This window comes from Podarcis pityusensis (genome assembly GCF_964106645.2).
Source record: "Podarcis pityusensis genome assembly, chromosome: 7".
NCBI lineage: Eukaryota > Metazoa > Chordata > Lepidosauria > Squamata > Lacertidae > Podarcis > Podarcis pityusensis.
Window position 1 is genome coordinate 31,715,665 of NC_138031.1, and position 7,063 is coordinate 31,722,727.

Below are 7,063 nucleotides of genomic sequence, written 5' to 3' on the forward strand. Positions count from 1 at the left end.
GAGACACCAAGGTCTGCCACTGTCCTACTATTACTATAAAGCTATGTTTTGGCAGTGGAGTTCCGCTCCATTGTGAGGTATTTGCGCTAGAGTGGATCAATCTGGTGGGGAGGGTCTTTGGGACAGATAACACGCAAACCTCTGTGTTTGGGCTAGATGGACTTTAATTCATTTCAACTCTGTAATTTAGAAATCCACGATTCTACAATTATTATTATTTAATTCTTTTTACAGCAATTCCATGGCCATGTCCCAAAACAAAGAGCTCTGTCTTTTTCTTGTAATATTAGAATGCCAATAAAGTATAAATGAATTGAATTGAAAGTGACTTGCATTTCAATGAAAGGTATTGTGGCTGGGAAGAAAACATTCCAAGCATCAATTAAGTCTGTTGAATGAGAACATTGTCTTCTTCCGTTTTACTGAGACACAGGGAAGTGTCCCACTTTAAAGTCTTCATATATTACTATTAACCATTTCTCTGGTACTTTTAACATGCCAAGCTCTCCACAATCCTCATCCTGTTCATCCTCACAACAATTCTCTGTGTTGGCTCACTAGTATTCAATGCATTTTTTTGAAAAACAGAAGAAATATTGCAATCTTACAATTTCAAGACAGGTAGCTGCATTAGCAATGTTAATCTCTTGCAGCAAAAGCAACAAAGAGTCAAATTTACAACTTCATAAGAATTCATGGACTCAAGTCCACCTCATCAGATGTAAAGTAGCTTCCCCCTCTGATAATTACATGGGAAAATGAACAGGATCTTTGAGCAAGGGGAAGGCATTCCTATACATGCAAGAAAGGGTTCTTGTTGCAGTTTGCCAATTCTCACCCCCAGCTGCAATGCATGCAGCACACCCCATGACATTTTGCAGGGCTTCCCAGGCTTAGGCATAACTCTGTGTGTGTGTGTGTGTGTGTGTGTGTGTGTGCCCGCATGCGCATGCACACACGCACGTGCTGGTCCAAGGAGCTACAGTGGGAAGGAGAATGAAGAAAAGTACTGCAGCATAACTTCTTTCATAGTTCCCTGCGTCTTTCTCATTAGTACCTATGTTGCAATCTTCTCGGCATCAGGCTTATTCTTACTGACCAAGTCAGTATGGTATGGTATGGTATGGTATGGTATGGTATGGTATGGTATGGCAAAGTATTATTAATATACTGGGTTTGTCCTTTAAAAGAGGCCCCATGGATACAGAGTACACATGTTTCACAGGACCTCTTTTAAAAGACTCACCCTGTATTATTTATTAAATTTCTATACCACCCTTCACCCAAGGATTACAGAGTGGTTTACAATACAAAAACACAAAACACATACCATAGTAACAAACAAAACCAGTAGCTCATAGTATTGTAATTTTAGTTGTTTTAAAGATTTCTACCTGTTGCTTTATTATTGTATTTGTATGATGACAAAATTGGTCGCACATTGTCCTGAAATCCTAAACAGAGTGATGGTGGTATGTAAGTGTTTTACACACACACACATCCCGCAACACATTGTAGCCCTGCTGTTGTACAGTGTTCTGAAGTTTGTAACTGGGCCACAACTCAAATGGCCCCTGAAAATTTGCCTAATGTGAAATTGCCTAGTCTGATTTTGGCTTTTGTCCTCAAGGAAAATATCTGAGGAAACCAACATAATTTCATCAGGGCTAGTAAAAATTATCCATGACCCTCCCCCCCCCCCTTCTTAAATTGGACCTATTACAAGGTCATCTATTCAGGTGAATACTGAAGATAAATGTCCCTTTTCTCTTCAGAAAGGCAAAGTGAATCGGTCTGGTGTCTGAATTGTGTGAGACACTGTAGTAATATCCCTCCTATTTTATGGTTATATTTAGTGAGATGACATTTATGGCAGTGAACAAGATTCGAAATATGGGACGAGTCCAACATGTTTTTTTATTCTTATTACAAATATACATATTAATTTCTATCACACCATGAAGTTATACAACTACAATATAATGCTTCCAAAGTATATATGACCATATGTTTCCATGAGGCAGTTCAAACCATACCTCTCTACTATTTCCACTGTGAGGATGGTACTGAATTTGACATGATGTTTGTCAGCTGCCTCTCTGTCATTTATGACACTTGATTGTTCCTTATTTTTGAGTCCAATAATTTATAAGTATTTATTTGTAGCTAACGACAACCTGTGAGCGTGTAACTCAAATGATGCTCATTTATTGTGATGTTGGAGCCACATTCTCAATACTGCTGTGGATTCTTGTTGTGTCCAGCAGTTGCCTGATGGGTAAATAACCTGACTCTAGTCCAAGGAAGAAAGGGGAGACAAAAATACAATAGTAATACCTGGCTGAGTAAGGTCTACATCAAAATAGTAGAAATTTGATAAAACAGGATTTGGCATAAAGCCCTGATTATAGGTCAGGAATGAAGGACCTGTAGCCCTCAATATGTTGTTGGATTCCAAATCCTAACAGCCCTAACCAGCATGGTCAATGGTCATTGGTGATAGGAATTGGAGTCCAACAACATTTGCTAAGAATACTTGGAGGGCCAGAGCTTGAATTTTAGGTTCATGCACTTTAATTTCATTGAACATAGTAATTTAAATACAATCTAAATACAAATATTTTGTAGGTAAGGGTGTCAATTCTATAGAAATCAAAACATTAAATACATGGCTGTTTCGCACACACACACACATGAGAACACACACAGTTGCTTTGGAGTTAGTACATTTCCATACTTATCACAGGGACACCAAATATAGATCTCTTTTGGAGTGCTGCAAAAAAAATCTGTTCTTGCAAAATTGTAATCTCATACAATTTATGGTAATTTCCCATAAATTACATGGACATATTGGAAGCTTGTTAATAATTAAAAATCTTTTACTTCTTTTTTTCCAACTCTCAAATAAGTGTTAGAGTAAATAGTTTCCAGCCTTCCTGTGACATGATGTCTAAACAATACAGGCATCACAAAATAAATCATTTATGAAAAATATTTATTTAAAGAGCTGTAATTTACCTTGCATTTACCATATGCCATTCATCCAAGTATCAATATAAAATATTCATTAAAGAAACTCATTAAAACAAACTTCCATACAATGGGGTGACAGGCCAACAAAAAGCATCAATCATAGAAAGGCTTTAAGTTTTTATTAGCGCACCGAAGATACACTAATATTTCAAAGCAGAAAATCATGACTATGGCTGCTGCAGCCCCAGGATGACCAAAAGGGCACAATGGAAAAATATGATAAAGGTATAACAAAGATGGGGGCGAGATTTTCTTCATTTGTTTTCATTAAGCTGAAGGAATCCATGACAGCAAACCCAAATCTATTTTATTAATGATGAATAAACCTGATGTAATAATTAATGGGAAATCTATAGCTAATCTTAGAGGAAGAAGAATAACCAGGCATGTAATGATGTTTAAGTCCGGCATAGCAGAACTTTCTGCAGCTGTCTCTAGCTGCAGGTAATATAAGCAGAGCAATCAGCTGTGAACATCAACAGCTCCAGACTGTCGGGATGATACTAAGCACCAAAACATAGCAATCTTTCTAAAATGCAGGCGGTGTGTGATCCCTAACATTTTCCTCCACGGCTTTAGCTCAGACTACTTTAGAGCACACGGATGAGCATCTGGAATATTTTGAAAACTTTTAATATCCTTGGTTGAAACTTCCTAGGCTCTGTGAAATTTCTTTGAAGTAAACACACATTCAAACTCCTGATCTGAATTCACAAACTGTGACATGAATATTAAAGGATTCACATAAGAAAGGCTGCAGCTCTTCATATGTAGTCTTTTTTTTCACTTATTCATTAGGAAGTTCTGTTAAATATCCACTTCACATAGGCTGCAATTCTATTAGACTGTTGATCTGTGATTAAATGTTCTAATAAAATTAACTGGCTTTGCTGCAAACGGAACATCTGGAGCTATGTTTAATTTTATGTCAAACATATACAGGAAACACCTGTCTAGGTGAAGTAATTTTTTAAAAATGACATTAATCCATCTGTTGTGGAAATGTATGTCACAGTTGTCACATTAAAAAAGGCAATATCAACAAACACAGAAACCCTAAATTGGCTCGGAACGTACACTTTCTAAAATTAACAAAAAATTCATTTATCCAAATGTTAGCATGTCAGTCTCATTTTATCCTGAATAAGATCCCTTTCTTCTCTTTAGACTGAGAATGTCTTTCAAATATGGTACTGTAAAACTTCCAGATGTGAAATAAGGCCACATAATTACAAGATTAAAGCTCTGAGGTGATTCTTTACCTGTACTAAAGTAATATTCTTAAACAGTCATAAAATAAATCAAGAATCATACATGAGAAAAAGTAGAGACCAATGGAAGTGAGTAAGATAACAATAGCTATAAAAGAAACTTTAAAATGCTTTTAGAAAATATTACAATGTGCTGTCAGGGCCAGGCCTACCACTAGGCAGAATAATAATAATAATAATAATAATAATAAATTTTATTTATATCCCGCCCTCCCCAGCCGAAGCCGGGCTCAGGGCGGCTAACAACACTAAAATAGTGCAACATTATAAAAACATCAAAGAATTAATTAAAATCAAAATTGATGGCAACCATAAACTAAAGTATTGTAAAGATTGCCAAAGGAGGGAGTCAGGCTGCGCCCTGACCAAAGGCCTGGTGGAACAGCTCTGTCTTGCAGGCCCTGCGGAAAGATGTCAAGTCCTGGAGGGCCCTTGTCTCTTGTGACAGAGCGTTCCACCAGGTTGGAGCCGCAGCCGAAAAAGCCCTGGCTCTAGTTGAGGCCAGCCTAACCTCTCTGAGGCCTGGGACCTTCAAGATGTTTTTATTTGAAGACCGTAAGTTCCTCTGTGGGGCATACCAGGAGAGGCGGTCCCGTAGATACGAGGGTCCTAGGCCGTATAGGGCTTTGAAGGTTAAAACCAGCACCTTAAACCTGATCCTGTACTCCACCGGGAGCCAGTGCAGCTGGTATAGCACCGGATGAATGTGATCCCGCAGCGAAGACCCCGTAAGGAGTCTCGCTGCGGCATTCTGCACCCGCTGGAGTTTCTGGGTCAGTCTCAGGGGCAGCCCCACGTAGAGCGAGTTACAATAATCCAGTCTGGAGGTGACCGTCGCGTGGATCACAGTGGCTAGGTCAGGGCGAGAGAGGTAAGGAGCCAACTGCTTAGCTTGGCGGAGATGAAAAAATGCCGCCTTTGTTATAGCTGCAATCTGCGCCTCCATGGAGAGGGAGGTATCGAAGATTACACCCAAACTCTTAACGGACGGTGCTGGCACTAATTGCACCCCCGCAAGAGATGGGAGTTGCCCCCTCAATCCCATATCGTCCCGTCCCAGCCAGAGGACCTCTGTCTTCGAAGGATTTAACTTCAACCGGCTCCCACGTAACCATCCAGCCACAGCCTCCAAGCATCTGATCAGTGTGTCTGGGGCCGAGTCAGGATGGCCATCCATCAGCAGATAGAGTTGGGTGTCATCAGCATACTGATGGCAACCCAGCCCAAAACTCCGGACAAGCTGGGCGAGGGGGCGCATAAAGATGTTAAAAAGCATCGGGGAGAGTATCGCACCCTGGGGCACTCCACACACCAAGGAGTGGCGGGATGACAGTTCCCCCCCAAGCGCCACCCTCTGTCCCCGACCAGAGAGAAACGAGCGCAGCCATTGAAGGACTGTGCCCTGGATCCCCACGTCGGCAAGGCGGTGGTCCAGGAGTTCGTGATCGACCATGTCGAAGGCTGCTGACAGGTCTAGAAGAATCAGCAGCCCCGACCCGCCTCGATCCAGCTGCCTGCGGAGATCATCTGTTAGGGCGACCAGAGCCGTCTCGGTCCCATGACCAGCGCGGAAGCCGGACTGGAATGGATCCAGAGCCGATGTTTCATCCAGAAACCTACCAAGCTGTTCAGCAACCGCTCTCTCAATCACCTTACCCAGGAATGGAAGATTCGAAACTGGGCGGTAATTGGATAGATCTAAGGGATCTAATGATGTTTTCTTTAAGAGCGGACGCACCACTGCCTCCTTCAGTTCCCCTGGGAATGTCCCGGTGCCAAGGGACAGATTGATGATATCCCCCAGGGGGGCCCGCACCTCGTCTGGACACGCTCTAATCAGCCAAGACGGGCACGGGTCGAGAGGACAAGTGGTGGGCTTTCCAGCTCGGAGGAGTCTGTCCACATCGGCTGGGGATATCCGGTCAAAGTGGTCCAATACTGGACCCGAGGACAGTCGAGGGGCTTCCAGTTCCTTTATTGTATCCAAATTGTATCCGAATGAAACAGCTGTGCCAGTCAGCTCATTTTGGGTATCATAAAAAGACAGCAAATTGTTATTTAATTCATTATTGTTGGGGGGGTTTTGCTGCAAAGATTGGGAGAGGTATTTGTATCTCTGCTGCCAAAATAACTTTATGTGTTTTTGAAACTATGTACCACATTGACTGGGGTGTGTGCAAGCTGCTATTTACTTTTCCAATGCAAGCTGCAAAGTGTATTGTGTTAAATGTTGCCCTGATGGTGTTATATGGCATGTAAGGAAGGCAGAGGATAACCCACATTCCTGGATATTTTGTTAGTATGATTAGGAAAGGGCTTATTATTATATTTTAAAGGAAATGCTACAAAGGATAATGCTTCAAAAAATTAATTAATTTGTCCAACGGTTTTCACATTAACAAAACAAACCAGGATGAGTAAATTGGGCCCATATATTAAAGTGGTGTCTGTGTATGGAGATGGATGGATTGCAAAGTCCTTCTCAGTAGATGACTGGCCACCTACTGTTGAAGTGTGTAAAAAGTTTTGCTGTCATTACAAAATAAAGGAGTACCATCAACAGGGACTCCACTAGGTTGGGGATTGGAACTGCCCTTGGTGCGCTCAGTGTCTGATAAGGGCCGGTTTTCTCCCTTTTTCAGCTACACCTAAAATTTCAGCACTCTTCATTTGTGCCATAGAGAGTCACTGAGAACCAAGTCCTTAATAATCCTTCCCTGGTTCTGTTTCTTAGGCCTAGTTTTTACAAATAGCAA